The sequence below is a fragment of the Euprymna scolopes genome, chromosome 32, assembly GCF_053919585.1.
Source record: "Euprymna scolopes isolate OS-2025 chromosome 32, ASM5391958v1, whole genome shotgun sequence".
NCBI lineage: Eukaryota > Metazoa > Mollusca > Cephalopoda > Sepiida > Sepiolidae > Euprymna > Euprymna scolopes.
In genome coordinates, this window is record NC_136513.1 from 8,400,079 (window position 1) to 8,423,551 (window position 23,473).

The 23,473-nt window shown below is 35.4% G+C and overlaps 1 protein-coding gene across 1 annotated transcript in view; it reads left to right on the forward strand.

Moving 5' to 3' along the window:
* The first annotated feature begins 3,713 nt into the window (after window positions 1-3,713).
* The window catches only part of LOC145256210 (barrier-to-autointegration factor-like), a 31,147-nt gene continuing 11,387 nt past the window's right edge, over window positions 3,714-23,473 (forward strand). Inside the window, exon 1 of the mRNA XM_080114825.1 lies at window positions 3,714-3,840. The gene's annotated coding sequence lies outside the window, so the exon portion shown is untranslated. The remainder of the gene's footprint in view (window positions 3,841-23,473) is intronic.

Sequence of the window (23,473 nt, forward strand, 5' to 3'; positions counted from 1 at the left end):
ATTAAGCGATGCTCTTTTTGTAAACAAATCGATCTTAGGCATTTAGATGATGTCAAAACATCGTTAATTCACTGACTGCACAGCAACAGACGAATAACGTAGTGGTAGAGGCCTTGACTGTCATTTGTGCGGTCGGGTTTCAATCCTAGCTTGAGGTAGTTGCCTGTCTAGCAGCACTGATGTGCTGTGATACAGCAAAACAGTACTGTATGTAGATGACTCTATATATATATATATATATATATATATATATATATATATATATATGTGTGTGTGTGTGTGCGTGTGTATACAAAAGAAATGTACCTTCGATGAATAACCTCATTTGCATATTACATTAAAGAAAATCTACTTTGATGATTAGCTCGATGTTATTGTTTGTTGCAATAAAATTCTTTTAATTGTTCTATTTAGAAATATTATTTGAAGTTGGTTTATTTAATACACCTTAATTTATATTTAATTTAATTTTTTTTCCTTTCTTCACAACTGTTGCGTTTAAAACCGAAAGTAAGCTTATTTATTTAAGCTATGAGAGTTATTTCCTGTTTAAGCTAAGAAAGTTACTTTGCGCTTGATTTTCATAAACCAAGATGGATGTGTTTTATGCTTCTCTAAATCTAACATGTGATCACTTTTCTTAACAAGTTAGTATATTCGGTGTATCTTGTATAGTATGTGACTAATCCTTCCACACTGCAATATGTTTTGACTGGGCAATGCTGGGTATATACAGCTAGTAAAAATTAACATTTGATTAAAAAAGTTCAATCAAAGACTATTTTTTTATATAAATTACCTTTAAAATATATTTTTATTATAAAATTTTATCTCTACTTATATATAAAAGGCACTTTATCTGTGCGTGCGTTGGTGAGTGTTAATTTGTTCTCTATGGATGCTAAAACGTCTGGGACGATTTTTTTTTGAAATTTCACGCAAATGTATTTTATTCATCTGGGAGTGTTCTTAGATAAGTGCCTCCGATAAGTACCGAAAAATTAATAAGCAAAAATAATCCACTTAAAGAAGTAACATTCCGATTTTGAACAAAATTAACACCCTTACACATCAAAAGTGAACTTGAGAAGTTTTATCAGCATACAAGCAGAAGAGCCTGATATATAAAATTAGCAGTAAGATCTTTGAAAAGACAGGAACACGTTTGAAATTTATGTTTCTGTTTAGAACACAATTGAACCATGATACTTGATTTTTGCATTACAAACTTTAATCTAAAAATAATTTCATAAAATCAGTAGTAGGTTCTCTACAGTACAATGAAGATTACAACGTATTGTTGACTAAGGTATTTCGGGGAGGTATGTGAAGCGTTCTCCTGGTGCACCATGATGGGTCCCTGACTAGAGCAGGTAATCATTAAATTTGAATGAAAAATGGGCGATTTCACTGATTTTCAATTATTACTCCTTGCCAAACTTTCACAAAAAAACATGCAACTAGCTACACTGACCATCAACAGTTTTTCCCAGTCTCTATCTCTTCTTAAATCTAAATGAAAATTCCATGAACAAAGCTTCTTTTCCACTGGCTTGCTTTCCACCTGATTACAATATGATCGTTTTCAAGTTCAATGTAAACAAGTTCTTGTTGAGGTCCCCGCCCCCAAAATAATCCATTTCTATCCCATTTCCACCACAAACTAGATAGAAATCTACCCAATAAATGTCACCGTGACAATAATTCGGTAAATGTCTATCAGTATTTTATTTTCACAACTTCAACGATTACTGACACTCCAACTGACGGCATGTTCGTGTCGGCCATTTTGTTGTCAGTTTAACTTCCCAACTCGACACAAGTTGTTTTTTGAACCGTATAAAAGCTATAAAATATGTTAAAACATGCAAAACTTAAACACAAAGACTAGCATTTATTTGTTATATATTTGAATGTTTTACTCTTTTTTCGTTTGTTGGCTTCTCTGCTAAACACCCAAAAAATATCATTTTATTTTTTTAGATTCAGAATAATAGCAAAAATTGAAAAATTAAATTTCAACTAAAAACCAATGTCATCTACTTAATTGTTATGACAAAATTAGTAACTTATTTCTATTTAGTGTATTTATTTGCTTCCCCACCAAAGCAAATTAGGCACAAGGCCGTTTTTAATGTGGGGTAAAAACCAGCTCCCCTAAAAGTAGGCAAAAAGGGGGCACTCTGGTTACCAAAAATAATAATTGTCCGAGTATAGAGGGTTTCCCCTCCATCGACTGGTACATATTATCTTAAGTGCAGCATCTGCAGAACAGATACTACACTTTGATCTTGATTCGTCGGAAATCGTAGTACTGAATTACACATGAAAACAGTGGTATCTACGTATTTTTAAGATAAAAAAAATTACACAAATCAATAAGGTGGAAAATTATTTTTTAAAGAAAATAAAAAATAGAATTTGATGAAAACGATCGTAAGACACAGGAGAATTCAAAAGGGAGGCAATTTTCCGTTTCGATTTAAACAAAATGCCAACAATTTTTCACTTGCATACATGATTAAAGTTGTTATTTTTTTTTAATAATAAGTAATATTCAGGTAGTTTCAACTGAATAATTTAGAAGCTACCATTGTAACTTATTAGAATTGACAAAAAATCAGTAGAAACCATTGGGTTTTTTTATCTGGAAACTCCATTTATCGACTACAAAATTTTGTTCTAATAGAAGCGCCGAATATGTTTATTGTTTAAGTAAAACTTGCAATTTCCTTCGAAAGCGATTTTCATTGATAATTAATTGGTGCAAGTCTATAAATGGTCCACAAGTAATCTTTTTACCATAAAAATCTGAAATAAATCTTTATAATGTACGTACTTGTCACTACAAGAATTTTACGTAAATTGAGCACCCACATGTTGACGCTCCTCCAACAAAAATTCGGCAAATGTATATTTCAGTGGCGTAAATTCAAGTTTTACACTAGTGGTGGCCATAAAGTGGGTGTTCATTATACGTTAAATTATTATAGAAAAGTGATCCCCCAATTTCTTTAAACTAACATTTCTTCATATCTTGGAAACTACTTGTTTGCTGGAATTTTAAACATTATTTTCGTTTTCAACATCCTCAAAAATTTATAAACGTCTTAATTTTCCAAGTTTTTTTTTTTCTATAGCGATTGTCTATAATCGATTGTCTGCCCCTTGCTGATCTTATATTCTAAACATTCCCAATAGGTGTCGCTATCAGTGTATCATTAAAAAACAAGATGACGTGAAGTTTTTCTTCAATAAAATGCCTCATAATATTTGATTTTCTTAAATAAAAAAAAAACTACTTGATCGATTTACGTGATTTTTGGAATATAACATCTTCATGCAGTGACAAGTACGTATATTATAAAGATTTTTGTCAGATTTTTATAGTAAAAAAGATTACTTGTTGACCATTTATAGACTTGCACCAATTAATTTTCTACTTTATCGTTTTTCATAATTTTTGGATATGTTACTAATGCTGAAATGACAGTTAAGTAGATAAGATTGTTTTAGTTAAAATTGAATTTTTCGATTTATGTTATCATTGCGAACAAGCACTCTTGTTACGGTCTTGTTTTTTAAGGTAAAGAAAACCTAACACACTAAGAAGAAAAATGTATGTATAGATAATAGAAAAGCCCAAATACGAAATTGAAAGTTCAACAACCTAATTCTTTCCCGCCGTTCATAGCTGTGGCAAGGGTAGATAACTCTGGTTTAATTGCCTCCCCTTGTTAAAAAAAACACATTGGACGTGTGACGTAATCATTTGAGAACTTACACTTTTTCACGAAACAAGCATACGCGTTATTTCCTTGCCTTTTCTGTCGAGAAACGGTAAGTCGAATTGTTTTAGATGAAATATCCAAACGTGTCAACAGTTGATCATTCGTAAATATTGAAATGTATTATTTCTCATAAGAATTACAAGCAACTTATTTTCTCTTTCTTGAATGTTCTAGCGAGAAGTTTATGTTTACCGCCATTTTTGTTTCTTTTTAAAACACAACGAACAATCGAACATTTGTTTTCGTGTTTTTTTTAATCTACTTTTGTAAAAAAAAAAAAGAACAACAAAAAAAAACAAACAAAATGATATAATTATTTCGATACTTCTTTTTAAAAAGTCGATGGTAAAAAGATGAAGAGAAACGAAACGTAAATACGTAAAAAAATGTCTACACTGACTTTATATCCGGTGTTATGAAATTAGTTTTTAAACTCATTGTTTAATAAAAAATAATAAAGAATACATTTATGTAGAATACAAACAGTGCTATTTTTTTTTTTTTTTAAATATGATCTTCAAGTTAAACTCAATTTTTACGGTGTCTTTTTATTTTATTTTGATTGTGAGATGAAAGTACAGAATAGTTAACAAAAAAAAAAAGAAAGCCTTCTCCCTTCGTATGTTAAGAATGGTGTTCTAATAACGTTGTTTCAGCATGGTCCGTATTCTACATAAGTAGGCCCCCCCTCCAATCGCTTTTGAGACTTTTGCAGTGTACCCTTCCTTTATTTTACGAAGAATCTAGAGTCAGTCCCGGAAATCGTTGAAGCAGTTTACGACTTTTTTGAGTAACCTTTTTTTAACTCCTAGCATTCACATGCCTAGTGTCGTTTGCCTCCTTTTAAATTCTCGGATTTTCCTTCGATACTCTGACTGGCTACGTAAGTAGTAAAATTCTTTGGATACATATTCATTAAAAATATTTTAACTATTTATACGTCATCATAAAAAAAAAATAAATCGGCAAACACGTGAAAATTGTCGGTGCATATGAACTTATGATATCGTGCGGAAATAATGTTATTTAGAAAGCCATTCTTAATATGGGAAGGGGAGTGTTTTATAATGATTCTGTACTTTCACCTAACAATTTCACAAAAAAAAAGATATCGTGAAACTTTAACGTGAAAATACAATTTGAAAAATAGCACGGTAACATAAGTGCATATGCTCCACATTTTCTTGTATTTTAAGTTCACCCCCCTACCTCTTTTTATCGTGTTAATTATACTGCACAATGGCCAAGTTTTATTCTCGTTAAAATTGACTTAAAAATAAAATTTTAGCCCGCCAATGGTGAATATTGAACTTGTTTCTCACGTTAATGATAACGGAAAACATTTCCTTCGAAATGATCCCCAAAATATCTTGATATATTGTCAAAAAGTAATGACAAAAGTCGAACGTAAGAATTTCAAGGTTAAAGTTCCTCGGCGTTATCCGGGACAAACGAATACTAGCAACTTTTTGTGCAAATTATTTTTTTTTTTTATCCAGTCGTGCCATTTTTACCGAGTCATTTTTCTGGTGCCATGTTTGCCTAAATTTGTGGTTTTGATCTATTAGTTTTACTGGTAGTTAACGTTTTAAAAGGCAATACATTCTTTTAGCATTACGACCAGCAATAGAATGTCATATTTTAAACAGCAAAAACTATAAAAGAATCACGGTACTTCTACAGTTTATCGCCGAAAATGGAGACGCCATTTTATTTCGAGCACCTGTCGATTAGAATCAGAGGGAGAAATCGGTATTTTAAACTATGAGCGAAGTTGGAAATAAATAAGTATTAATGCTGGAGTCCCTCAGGGGTCCATCCTGGGCCCAACTCTCTTCCTGATCTACATCAATGATCTCCTTTTCTCCACGTTAAAAAACGACCCTGGTGTCTAACACTGTCCCGTGGGGAGGCATTGTAAATAGGTACATCAATGATCTCCTAAAACACATACTTAAATCATTCGTTGACATTTATACTGATGATATGACCATCTATGGCAACACATCAAAGGCCATAAATGACAAAGTTCTCTCTGTTGAGCGCGTGGTACAGTGGGGGAAGAAGTGGCTGGTTGCTTTTAATGCATCTAAAACCAAGCTCTTATCTTTATATCATCAACGCTCTGATCCCCATCTGACATCAATTGAAATGAATGGCTCTCGTCTAGGGGAGGCTCCATGTTTTGAGAAGCTTCTGGAATTGACCTTTACTCCTGACCTGAAATGGAACACGTACATCAAGTCAGTTGCCAAGGTCGCTGGATCTCACTGCTGATGCAATTCTCTCTCTTCGCCTGAAAGTATCCTGTACCCCAATAAGGCCACCATTCGCCGCCCATTTATGGAGTACTGTTGTCATATCTGGGCTGGTGCATGCTTGTCTCTCGCTCCTGGGCAGGGTTCAAAAGAGAGTCGCCAACCTGATAGGTCCTGAACTGCCATCTAGGCTTCAGCCTCTGTCCCATCGACGAGATGTTGCATCCCTCTCTGCCTGTTTTACAAATACTTTAATGGTGAATGCTCTGACGAACTGCAAACACTTGTACCTCCTCGACGTAACTACCCCCGACAAACCAGACAAGCTACTAAGTCTCATCCTTTTACAGTACAAGAAAGCCTTTTATTCCAATAGTTTCTTCCCCAGAGCTGCAGTCTGCACTGCAGTGCAGCTTTGGGGAAGAAACTGAGCTGCAGGTCTTTGGAACTTCCTTCCGGGATTCTGCTTTCCCAACTGTACTGATATGCAGAAGTTTAAGTGAACAAACATCTTTCTATTCATCTCATTTCATAATGCCCCTGCAAATTAAGTCCCTGATAGTAGCCCCCTGCTCAATGTGGCACTGTGCCTTGTTTGGGGTGAAAATTGAATAAAATATGTATATATAAAAGCCAAGTATTGCACATATGGGCAGGAGCTGCTAAAAACAGCCTATCCTGCCTTGGCAGAGTACAAAATAGACAGTGGCTTAGTGGGGGGTGCCCTTTTCTCTTCCCTGCAACCTCTCTCCCACATAAGAGACGTTGCGAGCCTGTCTTTTATCATTATTTCCATGTCAAGTGCTCGTCGGAGCTCCAATCTCTGTCCCCCCCCTCGCCAGTCTTTCACAATAAACACCCGTCTAGCTGAAACCACTGTCATTAATTTCCCCCATTCTTTATCTGTGCCTAAAATCAAAACGTAGATTCCATGAGCATTCTTTCTTAGAAGTGCAGTTGACACTGCAGTGTGCACGAGTGCACGACTGTGGAACTCTTCCGTTTGCCTGTTTCCCACCTGACTACAACTTGTATGTATTCACGTCCAACATAAACAAATTCCTGATGAACCGCCTCCAGCGTCGCCTCCTTAAATAAGACGCTTTATCAAATCTTGATGCTAGTGCACTTACTGATCCGCGCTATTTTTTTAATAGTATTTTCAAGTTTAATTAAAGTTTTACGATACCTGTTTTTATTCAATTGTTAGGTGAAAGTACATAACACCCCCCATCCCCATGTTAAGAATGACTTTCTAAATAATAAAGTTATTATTTCGGCACGGATCAATAAGTGCATGAGTACCTTAAAATTATATTTTCTTACGCAGACTTTTCAATAAATGTTTTTACAATTATATTTTCATACAATTTTATACAATAAATATTTTGGTTTTCAAATGGCGCTCTCGCCCAGTTTAAATAATTATGAATATGTCCTTTTCATTTTCTGTTTTTAATAATAATGTCTTCTTTTTATTTTCTGTCTTTAATAATAAAAAAATATGCACATTTCATGAAAAGCTTTCCCGTTTTCATTATCAAATCGAAACATTTCCAATTAAACAATTACGGATATATGTTCTTTCACTTTCTTCATTTACTTTTAGTGCTAAATGCACTTACTGATCCGCGCTACTTTTTAAATCGCATTTCCAAGTTTAATTAAAGTTTTATGATATGTTTTTTTTTTATTCAGTTGTAAGGTTAAAGTACAGAATAGGTACAAAACACTCACCCCTCCCCATATTAAGAATGGCTTTTTAAATAATAACGTTATTCCACTTACGTTTTTTCATAGTTCTTTCCGGAAGTAATTAACATCTAATTTATTTTTTTTATTTTTATTTATTTCCTATTTAGGCCATAGTTTAAAATACTGATTTCTCCCTCTGATTCTAATCGACATGTGGTCGAAATAAAATGGCGTCTCCATTTTCGGCAATAAACTGTAGAAGTACCAGAATCACTAGGAATCAGAAACTAAACTCAATTTTATCCGATTTCGATACCATAAAACTTTCGATTCCTGATTCCGATTAATCGTCCCAACCAACACTAGTACAGTAAATATGGCTCGAATAATGAAGATTTCAGCATTACAAGAAATCAATCTATAATATTCCAGGAAATGTAGCGACGGACAAAATGGACGCGATTTGTAAGCTTTGTTTTTGCGGAGTCTCTCTTTGAAATCTACCAAAAATTAGGTAATTTATCTCGAATCCATATAAAATTTTCACCGATTATTAAGTGAAGAACGAACTTTATTAAAGGTGTATTTTTTTATATTCGATATATATATATAATTTTGAATTTTGGAGGTGCCTAATATTCTATTTTCTTCCTCTCCACCCATACAGGAAATATATGTATGAAGAAAGAGTATATATATATATATATATATATATATACTCTTTCTTCATACAGGCCCCCCTCCTTCATTTTTTTTTTTTTTTTTTTTTTTTTTTTTTTTTTTGCCATTCTTACTAAAAAAAAAGAAAAAAAAGAAAAGAAGCTGGACGTGGACATATATTTCCTGTATGGGGTGGAGAGTTTATAAGGAAGAAAATAGAATATTAGGTACCTCCAAAATTCACCACAGAATTAACCCCCTCCCTATATGTAACACGATATAACTTTATAAGTTAATATTATCAATATAACTTTTGTATCATTTAAAAGGGCAAAATAAACTAGAAATAATTTTAAAAAAAATTTTTCATCGTACGAAAATAATGAAATTGTGAGACGAAAATCGTGTTTACATAATTGGCACTTTAAAATAACGTTCCCATGTAGTAAGCATTTCGAGCGCGAAAACCTACCCGTGTTTAATAAATCTAGGAAAAATCAACTAATAGATTTTCGTGAAATTTTCGATACATCGATTTTAGAGCAAGACTGGAGTTTAGGTGGAAAAATAATCTCTAACCCTTTATATTACATAAAAGGAACCAAACTCCCTAATCACCGTTATGTTACTATGCCAACAATATGAAAGCAATGATATCGTTATTTCAGATTTTATTTTAAAAAGCGGAACTTCATTTTTATAAAATAAACAATATGAAAACAACTTTTTTAAAAAAGGAATAACCACTTATTTTCTACAGAACTTTTTTTTTGACGCTTCTACACTATCAGAACGAAATTTTGGAACTCGTGATACTGAATTTTACATGAAAACAATGATATCTACGTTTTACTCGTATTTTTAAATTACCCCAAAATTACGAAAATCGATAAAATAGAGAATCATTTAATAAAGAAAATAAAAATAGAATTTCAAGAAAACGATCGTATTTGCTTATGTAAGAGGCAGGAGAGTTATAAAAGGAGGTAATTTTCCGTTTCGATATAAAAAAATAGCTGCAATTTTTCACCTGCTTACACGATTGCAGTTTAGTTTAATAATTCAGTAATATTCAGGTAATTTCGAATGCATAATTTGGAAGCTAACATTGTAATTTGACAAAAAAATCAGTAGAAACCATTTTTTTTTTTTTCTGAAAACTCCATTTATCGACTACAAAATTTTGTTCTGATAGTGTAGAAGCGCCCTCCCTTTTTTTTATGTTTTAAACAATATAAATAGAACTTTTTTTATGGTTTTAAACAATATAAACCTTCATTTTTATTTAATTTTCACCAATATAAACATATTTTTTGTATTTTTTTATGTTTAATTTGTAACAATATAAATAGAATTTGGTCAATGTCAAGTTTCTTTCCAACTCCTCAAAAAACTTTAAAATGACGATATTTATAGGTTGTCGGTGGTGCTGAAAATGAATATCACATTTAAATCTGGGGCAGATAAGTAGTTTTCATGATATAAAGAAATTACTTTTTCAAAAGTGGGGGATCACTTTCCTATTATAAATTTAACGTAAAATGATCACCTACTTTCTGGCCACCTAGTAATTTCTTCATATAAAACAAATTTAACCGTGGTATTCGGCGCTATTTTCTTACTCAGAGATTCGTTCATTTTTTTCATCTCCTAATTTAGGACGCTAATTATGTTGCCAGTAAAACATACTTTTGTTTTTCGTTCTGTTTTCATTATAGAACTTGTATAGTTGTTGACAGGTGCTTCTGCAATTTAATATTTCACAAAAAATTCTGTTTACATCACCATTTATCAAGGCCCAGGGGCCACTCGAGGATAAGGGTTAAAGAGTGTACGGTAGTCAATTGGACAATATAGTAATTGTCAGTAATGGAAATTCAGTAAATTTGTTAACTTAAGGTGAATGGCTTATCAAGAACTTGTTTACATTGGACTTGAAGACAATCAGATTGTAGTCAGCTGGAAAGCAGGAAAACGGAAGACAGTTCCACAGGTGTGCAGTTCTAAGAAAGAAGCTTTGTTCATGGAATCTACGTTTAGGTTTAGGCACAGGTAAAGAGTAGGGGAAATTATTGATAGGGTTTTTCAGGTAGACAAGTGTTTCTTGTGAAAGTTTGGCGAGGGGGGACCATAGATTGAAGCTCAGTCGAGCACTTGCCATGAAAATAACAATAAAGTAAAGACAAACGCTACATCTCTATGAGATAGAGATTGCAGGGAAGAAAAAGGACATCTATGAGGCTACGAAGTCTATTTTGAACTCTATCAAGACAGGATAAGTCCTTTCTAGCAGCTCCTGCCCAGATGTGGCAACAGTACTCCATCCTTGGATGAACTTGGCTCTTATATAGATATAGAATTGCATCAGCAGTGAGATATCTACTGAATCGATAGAAGGATCCCACTATTTTTCCAATGGCTTTGGCAACAGATTTGATGTACGTGTTCCATTTCAGATCAGGAGTAAAGGTCAATCCCAGAAGCTTGCCAAAACATGAAGCCTCCCATTCATTTCGATTGATGCCAGGTGGGGATCAGAGCGTTGATGATGTAAAGATAGAAGCTTGGTTTTAGATGCATTAAAAGTAACCAGCCACTCTTTTCCCCATTGTACCACATGCTCGAGATCAGAGGAAAGAGAATCGGAGAGAACTTGGTCATTTACAGTCTTAGATGTGCTACCATAGATGGAAGTGTCATCAGCATAAATGTCTACGAATGATGTAAGAATGTGATTTAGAAGATCATTAATGTAAATCAGGAAGAGAGTTGGGCCCAGGATGAACCCCCTGAGGGACTCCAGCATTGCTTCTGATTTCTACCCATCAACTACGACTCTTATTAAGCTATCAGAGAGAAATGATTTGATAATTGAGAAGACATTTCCAGCTATACCATAGCTGGAGATCTTATGAAGTAAACCTTTAGGCCATACCCTATCAAAGGCTTTTGATATGTCAAGAGCAATTGCCCTAGAAAGGTTGCCTCCATCGAGATTTGCTAATCCTATGAGATATAACTGTAAGTACATCTGCTGTAGCTCTAGCAGAACGGAAACCATATTGAGTGTCACTAAGAAGGTTATTTTTGTTGAGATGGTTGATTACTTCTGTATTTAACAGATTCCAGCAACTTAAGAGACTTATTGGCCTGTACTGAGAGGGGGATGAGCGATCACCTGAATTCTTAAATACAGAGCATACTGATGAGATTTTTCCAGGGTGATGGGAAGCAATTTTCCTTAAGACAGCGTTTAAACAGTTTTGTAAGTATGGGCGCTAGTTCTGGTTGAAGTTTTTTGAGTACTATAATTAGAATACCGTCAGGGCCGGTTGCTTTACTGGAATCAAGGGTTTTGATTAGCTTGCCAACATCACGTACAGATATTTGTATATCACATAGTGTGTTTTCTGATACAGGAACAAATATTGGAGGTTGGTGGCCTTGGTCGAAAAGGGTAGAATTGGTTGCAAAGTTCTTGGCAAAGAGTTTGCCTTTGTCTTATGCTGACAAGATTACCTCAGGTCCATTGATGATAGTTGGGATAGATCACACCTTTCTGTTCAACATTCTGTTTGCTATTTGCCAAAACTGGTGAGAACCAAGCCGCTGCTCAGCTACTTTGGACTTGACGGACTGAGCATACAATTCTCTTGTGTTTTTTACTTTCTTACAATGGTTGCTGGCAGTTTTGAAAGCAGCTTTAGTCTCAGTACATCTATTACGTTTGAAGCAATGGAAAAAGTGATTTCTGTGCGCAATGGCAGCAGCACATTCTGGAGAGAACCACAGTTGGCTGTTAGGTTTTCGCTGGAACTTTTTTGAGGGTATGAAATGCTCAATACCTACAATTAACCATTCTGTCAGGTCTGATACTATAGAGGACACATCCTTTTTAAATATGGAATGCAGAGGTAGATCTGATATAAATGTTCAGAAGCTATCCCAGTCTGCCATAGAGTATCGATATATTGTACGATGGAGAGGTATATCTGAAGACTTTTTACATTTCATTTTTATCTTACTTGATACAACAGAGTAGTCGGAAGATCCAAGTGGAGACAGAACAGAAACTGAATATAGTTCGGGCAAGTTGTGAGAAAAAGGTCTAGGAGATTTGCATACTGGCCGTCAGAGTTGGGCACACTGGTGGGTTCGTGAATAATCTGAGTGAGGTCATAAGCAATGGAGAAATGACAGAACCTCCCCTCATCATCGGTCTGAGTGGGTTAACCATTCCACATTGTGAACATTGAAGTCTCTACATACGTGAATGTTAGCTGAAGGATAAGCAGATAGCACGTGGTCAATTTTCTCAGACATGCTTTTAAAGATAGTAACTCCGCTGTTGTGAGGGCGATAGAGAGTAAATATAAACGCTGTAGTGTGAGCAAGTGCAACCTGGAAGCACATATAGGGTAAGTTAGGATCTTATCTGGAGATTTCCCTACCACAGGGAAAGCCAGATTTAATATAGGCACATATTCCATGCCGATCTTGAGAGTCAGATTTGGAATTTAAGTTAGAGTATCCTTTAATTACGAACTCATCTAGGAGAATAATCTGTTCCATGTCAGTTTCGCTTAGGAATATTAGGTCTGGTTACGTCTCCTGTAATTGCGTTTCAACCTTTTGGAAGGTTAGAACATAGACCCCTGATGTTGGAGTGGGGGTTCTACGTTGGAAGTTGAAGATCTGGGTTTAATCGTGTATTTTTTCTTGAAACTTTTCATGGAGTTTTGGGATTTGTGGATTAGGTTGACAGACTTACTTAGAGCAGGACGGAGAGGGAAAGTAAGAGAAAAAGAAACAATTTTTTTTTTTTTATTTTGTAGCACATGATAAGGTAAAGCTGTAACAATTACCCACTAATATGGCATTGAGAGGCCCCACCAGAAGCTATTGCATGGTCCAGAATCCATTCACCAAATAGCAATACAGCAGCCCCAGTACTTTGCACCTGCCGATAGGACAGCCTCCTTAGTGGTTAATCCAAAGTTCGGGTCCCTGACTATCAGGCGGATAACGTCAGCCCAGATAAAACGTATACCTCCAGCACCCTTATTAGTGACATAGCTACAAGGATAGACATAGAAACAGAAAATTTTCAATATCTCTGGTGGCTGTTTGTGAAAAAATACTGCTAATCTAGAAAGCAGCTTTTTCTTCTCCCTTTGTCAGAAAAATCACTCATTAAAAATGAGGACTGAGGGACAAATAAAGAGAAGCGAGAGTACCGGGAGCTGCTGATAATGCATCCAGAATGCATTCTCTACTCTCCATTTAAAAAAAAATAAATAAATAATAATGAATAAAAAATATTAAGTATTGTACTTAATAAAAGTCCAACTGATGTGATTAAGGGAAAGTACAGGAATAGATTCCCCTCTCACTAACTGAAAATAAATGGAATGATCGTAACTATTTCTGCTGTTAATAAAAAAAAAATTAATTTTTTTTTAAATTTTTTTTTTATTTTATTTTTTTTGCATTTTAATGCTCCATCTCTGTATTTTTCTGAAGTAAAGAGTTATATCCCATGTGAGGCTGACATAAAGAAGCAGATTCATGTCAATCAAGCAGACAAGTATTTTAAAATCAACAAAAAAATCATTGCTCAGGTCAGGCCAGCCTTATCTGAGGAAATCCATATTGATGAACCTATTGGGGAGCAAGCACTGCTGTTTTTGCTCATAAAAATGAGTTTGCTGAGTGCATTGCAGGGCTTCTGAGATAGTCCCTCCTCATCAAGTTTGCCTCAACCCACATAGGACCAATGGGAAAGAAGGATTTTCTCATGATTCTTATGGCTTTACATAGATAAATCCTTGAAGGCAGAGATCGTCAAAGCAGAAATTAGCTGCACAAGCATCTATTCTTTCAATGTCCGAATGGTCGTTGAAAAGTCAGCCACATGTCCCTGCTCAAACTCTTTCACATTTTCCTTCACACCAGCTTTTCCAATGTTGGCACAGCCTCCAAACTCCAAGACCCTCATCTTAAACTCCCTCTCAAAGATTTTCATCCTCAGACATGCCTGTTTCCTTGCTGACATCATCATCTGACTCCTTGAAAGATTTCTTTTCCAAACGACTCCCCAATGATGAAAGTATCAACAAACTCTTGGTGATATTTGCTGCAAAGGAGATTGCTATTATACAGAATGCGACAGAAAAATGAAAGTAGAAAAACACCACCACCACCATGATCAAGCAGCTCACTGTCAACATGGGGGGAGGGGGTTTATACTCTCCCCCCCCCCCAGGAGTCGCCATTTATCAAGGCCCAAAAATTACTTGAAGATAAGGGTTAATGAATGTAAAGTGGTAGTATAGTAATTGTTAATGGTGTAAGTTGGGTAGAATTTGATTATTTAAGGGGACGGTTCAACAAGAACTTGTTTACATTAGACTTGAAGGTTATCATACTGTAGTCGTCCAAGAAGCAGGCCAGCGGAAGAAAGAAGCTTTGTTCATGTAATCTGCGTTCAGATTTAGGCATAGAGTATGGGGGGAATTGTTGATAGTGGTTGTAGCTAGGCGAGTTTTTTGTGAAAGTTTGGCGAGAGGGAAGCTTGCCATGAAAATAACGATAGTAGAGATAGGCTCACAACGTCTCTTCTGTTAGAAGTTGCAGAGAAGAAAAAGAACATCACATACTAGGTTTCGAGGCAGGAAAGGCGCACTGAGCAGTTAGTTCCTGCTCAGATGTGATAAAAGTACTCCATTTTAGGATGTACTTGGCTCTTTGCAAAACTGATTGGTATTAACTGGGTTAAATGTGATTTTTAGTATCACATACAATGAACCAGCATCAGCATTTCATTTAAAAACTTCCAAAATGAGGAATGGTTTTATTGTACACAGCATCTTCGGTGCTGTATGCTTCATGAGATGGTGCCTATTGTCCTCATTGACTGAAATTTATAGAAAGTTAACTTGAGTTTTAGAAATATTTAGCACAATATTTAGTGCAAGAAAAGAAAAGAAAAATTATCCCGGTAGTTGAAAATGTAGCTTCGCTTGTTTTTGGTAACATTTATTCGTTGTGTATTCATTTATTTTGCCCCCTTTTCTTCCTTTCTTATTCGGAAAAATCATCCACCAGACGAGAAGCAAAAAAAATAATAAATTTAAGAATTTATAGTGTCTGTTTTACAGGTAAATTTAACAGAAAATGAGCCTCCATATCCAAGTAATTCTAACGTTTAAGGACAGTTAACCAAAGATTGCTATATGTAAGTTCTGTGCGTTTGTGTATGTGGGAGGTTACTTTTTAAGTGATAATATGCGGGTTTTATGAACTTACCAGTCAAACTTAGGGTAAGTTGTAAAAGAATTTAATGAACAATCATAATAATTTATAATGGCCTGAAAATGAAGACGATTTTACTTTAAAATATATATGCTAAACTGATCCCATTCTCTAAATTTTAAGTTAGTTGTTTTTTTGGGTTTTTTTTAATATGTTCACATAATTGCCTAAAAATATAGAATTTCATTTTGTCTGTGGTGTATGAGTTAGTTTACCTGTGATTCTATTTACTTGTCGTCCCCTACCCAAAGATAGTGTTAGACATAAGGTCGGTTTTTAATATAGGGAATCCAACTCTCCCAAAAGGGATACTCTGGATTGAAACAGCAATGAAACTTGTCTCAGTCTAGAAGGATTTTTCTGTCAGTGGCAGAGGACATAAAGGATAAAGTGTAATATCAGAACAGATACTACACTTTGAATTATTTATTGGGTAAAATATATAGCATATTTTCACAAATTAGGCACAATACCATCAAATGTGTGAGAAATTGGAAGTTGTGAGGGATTTAGTGGGCTACGCTAGTTTTAAATGGGAACTAAATCATCTCTCCAATGATATTTAAAAATAAATATTTCTTCATACTTTATTCGGTTATTTAGAAGCTATGTGTTCTTAGTGCTCGGTAAAATTGCAAGGAATAAATAGCAGGGTAAAAGTGGCAATGGCAAAAATGGTAAAAATGGATAAATAGGGAAAAACCGCATTTTAGTAACAGAAAATTATGACTGTTGGAGAAGTGCCGGGCTCAGCTCTCTACCCTCTAGTTTAAAATATGGCTAACCCCTCACTGCCAAAATTTAAAATGACTATTTGTAAATAAGTATTTACACTGATGGGAGGTGTTAGGTTCTCACTCATATAGTTTAAAAGAGGAACACGGCATCCCTTCATACTTGAAAATAAATATTTTGAAAAGTATTTACTCACTCGGTAAAAATCGTGAATGAATTTCAGGTGTCCGGAAAATTGGGCAACAGAAAAGGGACCATTTTGGCCAACTAGGAAAAAATAAATATTGATTAATAATAAATTGTAGAACAGTTCTTGTGGGGGATATTGTTTTAAAACGAGGCTAACCCGCTTCCCTCCAATTTTTTGTATTAATATAATAATTGTTGAAGAACTAGACGAGTTCATAATTAACGGATACTCAAATTTAACAGCTAAATCTGACCCCCAAGATCGCCATGGGCATGGAATATGTGCCTACATTAAGGATGGCTTCCCGTGTGGCAGGGATATCTCTAGAGAAGATCCTAATTTACCCTATATGTGCTTCAGGGTTGCACTTGCTAACACCACTGCATTTATATTTGCCCTCTATAGGCCCCACAACAGCGGAGTTACTATCTTTAAGAGCATATCTGAGAAAATTGACCACATACTGTCTTCACATCCCTCGGCTAACATCCACATATGTGGTGATTTCAACGTCCATAACGTGGAATGGCTGACCCATTCAAATAAGACAGATGACGAGGGAAGGTTTTGTCATGATTTTGCCATTGCTTATGACCTCACTCAGATTGTTCGCGAACCCACCCGTGTGCCCGATACACCCGGTCAATATGCAAGCCTCTTAGACCTTTTTCTCTCCACTTCCCCTGAGCTATGTTCATCTTCTGTTCATTCTCCTCTAGGATCCTCCGACCACTCCGTCGTATCAGTTAAGATAAAAACGAAATGTAAGAAGCCCCCAGACGTACCCCTCCACCGTACTGTATACCGATACTCTATGGCTGACTGGGATAGCTTCCGTACATTCATATCTGATTTACCTCTGCACTCCATGTTTAAAAAGAATGTGTCCTCTATAGTATCAGATCTGACCGAATGGTTAATTGTAGGCATAGACCAATTCATACCATCTAAAAAATTTCAGCAAAAACCTAACAGCCAGCCATGATTCTCCCCAGAATGTGCTGCTGCTATCGCGCACAGAAATCACTTTTTTCATAGCTACCAACGTAATAGATGCACTGAAACTAAAGCTGCTTTCAGGTCTGCCAGCAACCACTGTAAAAGAGTAATCAAAAATGCAAGAGAGCTATATGCCCAGTCTATTAAATCCAAGGTAGCTGATCAGCGGCTTGGATCCCACCAGTTTTGGCAAATAACAAATAAAATCCTGAACAGAAGTGTGCGTTCTATACCAACCATTATCAATGGACCAGAGGTCATCTCGTTAGCGTCAGACAAGGCCAAACTATTTGCAAAGAACTTTGCAGCTAATTCTACCCTATGCGACGAAGGCCATCAACTCCCCATATTTCCTCCTATAACACAGAACAAGCTAGGTAACATACAAATATCCGTGCAGGAGGTCGCCAAACTAATAAAGAACCTAGATTCCAGTAAAGCAACTGGCCCTGATGGCATCCCAATTATAGTGTCAAAAAAGCTTCAACCAGAACTTGCTCCCATACTTACGAAACTATTTAAGCGCTGCCTTAAGGAGAAGTGCTTTCCGACTCCCTGGAAGACCTCTTCAGTTTGCCCTATATTTAAGAATTCAGGTGATAAGTCATCTCCCTCTCAATACAGACCTATAAGTCTCCTGTGTGTTATGAGTAAGTTGCTGGAATCCATATTAAATAGAGAAATAGTCAACCACCTCAGCAGGAATAACCTTCTTAGTGACACACAATATGGTTTCCGCTCTGCAAGATCTACCGCAGATGTGCTGACGGTTATATCCCACAGGATAAGTGAAACTCTTGACAAAGGCTTCCTTTCTAGGGCAATTGCTCTTGACATATCAAAGGTCTTTGACAAGGTATGGCATAAGGGTCTACTTCACAAGATTTCCAGCTACGGTATAACGGGAAATGTTTTCTCAATCATTAAATCATTTCTCTCCGATAGGCTCATAAGAGTAGTGGTCGATGGACAAAAATCGGAGGCCTGCAATATAAATGCTGGAGTCCCCCAGGGGTCAATCCTGGGCCCAACTCTCTTCCTGATCTACATCAATGACCTCCCTAAACACATACTTAAATCATTCGTTGACATCTATGCTGATGACACAACCATCTACGGCAACACATCAAAGGATGTAAATGACAAAGTTCTCTCTGATTCTCTCTCCTCTGATCTCGAGCGCGTAGTTCAGTGGGGGAAGATGTGGCTGGTTACCTTTAATGCATCCAAAACCAAACTCCTATCCTTACATCATCAACGCTCTGATCCCCATCTGGCATCAATTGTGATGGATGGCTCTCGTCTGGGTGAGGCTCCGTGTTTTGACAAGCTTCTGGGTTTGACCTTTACTCCTGATCTGAAATGGAACACGTACATCAAGTCTGTTGCCAAGGTCGCTGGAAAGATGGTGGGATCCTTCTACCGCTCGAGAAGATATCTCACTACTGATGCAATTCTCTATCTATATAAAAGCCAAGTACGTCCAAGGATGGAATACTGTTGCCATATCTGGGCAGGAGCTGCTAAAAACAGCCTATCCTGCCTTGACAGAGTACAAAATAGACTTCGTGGCTTAGTGGGGGATGCCCTTTTCTCTACCCTGCAATCTCTCTCCCACAGAAGAGACGTTGCGAGCCTGTCCTTGTTTTATCGTTATTTCCATAGCAGATGCTCGTCTGAACTCCAATCTCTGGTCCCCCCTCGCCAATCTTTCACGAAAAACACCCGTCTAGCTGAATCCACTGTGAAAAAATTCCCCCACTCTATATCTGTGCCTAAATCAAAACATGGATTCCATGAACAAAGCTTCTTTCTTAGAACTGCACGCCTGTGGAACTCTGTTCCGTCTGCCTGCTTCCCTCCGGACTACAACTTGGATGTCTTCAAGTCCAATGTTAACAAATTCCTAATGAACTGCCCCCTTAAGTAAACACTTCAGCAAATCTCCTCACTAACTTTATGTACTTGCAATAACCCTTATCCCTGAGTGGCTTCCGGGCCTTGATAGGTGGTGATCACTGTGTAAAAAAAAAAAAAAAAAAAAACTTCTAAACTGGGGTCATTTTTATTTTTGTTCTGATCCGAAATCGAATCCAGAATCAAACTTTTCTTTTCGCCACAAAAAGTTATAATTGCGATGGGTGAAAAATGAAAACGGAATAAAAAACACCGATAATTTCACAAGAATACATTATTTACATCTTTGTACCGTTTTACACGTAACTATTTAAAAATGAAATATAAACATTGCCTATAAACACTCATTATTATTATAAAAAAATAAATAAATATAAAACGATTAGGAATTTAAAATAGAGGGTCAATTTCAGAAATAAATTGAACGTAAAATGAGCTGCTTTTCCAAAACATTGTAGTGTGTTACCAATTTTAAATTATGTGCGCTTATTGGAGGAGGGGGTGTCTACTTTTTAAGCGATTACACATGGTTTTACAACGTTGCAAATCAAACTTAATTTAGTGGGAAACAATTTAGTTAACATCCATAAAGAATTAGGGTGGCCAGAAACGATGATCATTTTACGTTAAATTTATATTTGAAATTGATCTCACACTCTAAATTCTAAAATGATCGCGGTACTTGTGCAGTTTACGTTCCCCATTAAAAAACGAAAATTAATTTAAAAAAAACAATTATATTCTACGTACCCGTTATGGAATGAAGTTCTCAAAAAAATTTCACTTAATATCATCAAGTAGTTTTGTTTTTATCGCTAAAAGCATTCATTCGAGGCATTCGAAACAGTCAATCTAAACTACGCCATTAGCATTGATTTTGGTCGAAATATAATGGATTACTTCCCTTTGATATCAATTAAGCGATTTATTAGAGAAATTCCATGTTCCCGAGATTGAAAAAAAGCTGTAAAAACAAAACTACTTGATGAAATTAAGTGAAATTTTTTTTTTAGAACTTCATTCCAAAACGGGTACATAGTTGTTTCTTGAAATTTTCGTTTTTTGATAAGGGCCATAAACTGCACAAGTACCATGATCGCTTTTCTTTCCGTCAATTTAAAAAAATGTTCTAACACATAATCTATAAAAGTAATATTTCATTTTGGAATCAGGATTTAGCTGCGTGTTAATCTACAAAGTCGGCGTCATCATCATTTTGACTTCGTTTTGTTTTTGTTTTGTTTTATTTTTTATAGCAAAGTAAATCAATTTAATAACCTATCAAATTTTTATAATTAAAATAAAATTTTAGTTCATTCATAAAGAGAAGGCACAGAAAGCTCACGCAATCTCACGTTAAAAATGTTTTTCTAAATAGTAGCATTATTATTTAGAAATTCGTTCGTAACAATCAGAGGTGGTGTTGTTAAATATGTTGTTCTTACATTGTTTTCTTATTTTGTCTACCAATCTTTGAATATTTTCAACTATTTAACTATTTATGTAAGTAGCATGTTATACAGTAAATACGAACTGATACAATATAGCTTTGTTTTAAAATCAAAATAAATGTTTTGTTGTCTTATAATTTTTAATCAATTACAGAGCAAACATTTGAGAAAAAATATACGCGGACATTACCCAGGGGTTTATGTAATAATTTGAAAATTTACGAAAAAAACAAAACAAAAACAAAACAAATCTCAAATTAAATATGTATACATTTTAAAAGAATCGGAATTGGATTGGAATCGGTAATTGTATCGGAATCGGGAAAAATTTTGGAATCGTCCAATCACTAATATATATATATATATATATATATATATATATCTCGCGAAAAAAAAATAAACCCTTCACTTAATCGTCAAATCAAACATTAGATACATTGAAATTTACATAGTTAAAAATTCTATTAAAAATAGAAAGTTTTATATTATTTTGCTTTTCATATGATAAAATTCAGGCTTTTATTTTTCTGAAAAAAAAAAATGTTGCTCAAGAATAATGGATTTTAATAAAAAATTTCTTTTTTTTTTTTTTTTTTTTCCACTTTTTGTCTGTGCCTATGCTACCCCCCCCCCCCCCCCCAAAAAAAATAATTGCTAAAAGTTATGTGGTCTAAAATGATTTTTTTTTTCTGTGGGGATTAATTAACCTCTCTCTGCAAATTCCAATTTCACAAACAGCCACCATGAAGTGGATACTTTCTATTTTACCAAATTATTGAATTGAACATAAAAAAACTATATTTACACTTAATCACTAAAAAACAAATGTGCGCATTTTGCAGCAAAACAAAACATAGGTCAAAAACAGGTATATAACAAATGTTACCAAAGGCAAGATAAATTACTCTTCTGAATATTTTTGTTGTTGTTAAACTTATTTTAACGTGTTTATTTACTGTGGAAGAAAAGTAATGTCGAGTCTTAAGTTAGAACAAGAAAAAATGTCTGACATTAGACAGTCATCTGAGAAGTCTCGATAATCGCTGAAAAGTCAGAAGTTAAACAAAATATTGGTAGAAACCTATCCAATGTTAACAATCGTGTAAAAATGTAATATTCTACCTGAATTTTAATTTTCAATTTTTGAGCGATTTAGAAACCAAATGACCTTCTAATGTCACTTTTTTTTTCTTGTTCTATAGGTACCTCAAAAGTGCACAACAGCTTTAACCCCCCCCCCACCTATGTAATATAATTTAAGTTAATATTACTTTTGTACCACTTAAAATAAGCCTAAAATAAACTAAAAATAATTTTTTTAAAGTTTTCAGCATATGAAAATGTGAGACTAAAATAGTGTTTGCATTATCGACACCATAAAACAATGTTCCTATGTAGTTGCTATTTTGACAATGAAGACATACACATGTGTTTAAATCAACTAATGGTCAGATTTTCATGAAATTTTCTCTGTTTATTCACTTTTGAATTGACTTATATTTAAAATATGGTTTTTGTAAAATATGAGAAAGCATGAGAAACACTCGTCTAGCTGAAACCACTATCAATAATTTCCCCACTCTGTGTCGAAACCTAATCGTAGATTCTATGAACAAAGTTTCTTTCTTAGAACTGCACACCTGTGGAGCTCTCTTCCTTTTGCCTGCTTTCCGGCTGACTGTAATATGGTCGTCTTCAAGTCCAATGTAAACAAGTTCTTGATGAGCCGTTCCCCTTAAGTAATTCAATTTACCAAATTTCCACTACTAACAATTACTACAACATTGTCCCATTGACTACTGTACACTTATTAACCCTTACCGTCAAGTGGCCTCCAGGCCTTGATAAGTGGAGACCCCTTTGTAAATAAAAAAAAGTGTCCTCCTCCCATCCCTTTTGCGCTTCCCCGTGTCTCATCGTGTGACATCCCTTTTGCGCTCCCCCGTGTCTCATCGTGTGACGTCCTTTTTGCACTCCCCCGTGTCTCATCGTGCGACGTCCCTTTTGAGGTCCTTCGTGTCTCAATGTGCGACGTCCCTTTTGAGGTCCCTTGTGTCTCGTCTCGTCGTGCGACGTCCCTTTTGCGCTCCCTCGTCATGCGACGTCCCTTTTGCGCTCCCTCGTCGTGCGACGTCCCTTTTGCGCTCCCTCGTCGTGCGACGTCCCTTTTGCGCTCCCTCGTCGTGCGACGTCCCTTTTGCGCTCCCTCGTCGTGCGAGAGGTTTACTTGGCCAAAAATGTGGTGAGACAACAACTACGGATGGCAGTAATTGCTGAGAATGCAGTTAGGAGATTAGAGGTTCCTATCCGTCGCGGTTACCACCTGACGAAGGCCAGAGGAATAGTTGGCCGAAACGTTGTGAAAAAAACAACAACCAATAAAAGATGAAAAACAACACGTAATAAAGATGAGAATAATAGTCCGAAATAAAAATAAATTAATATAAAGGCTTTCGTTAAAAA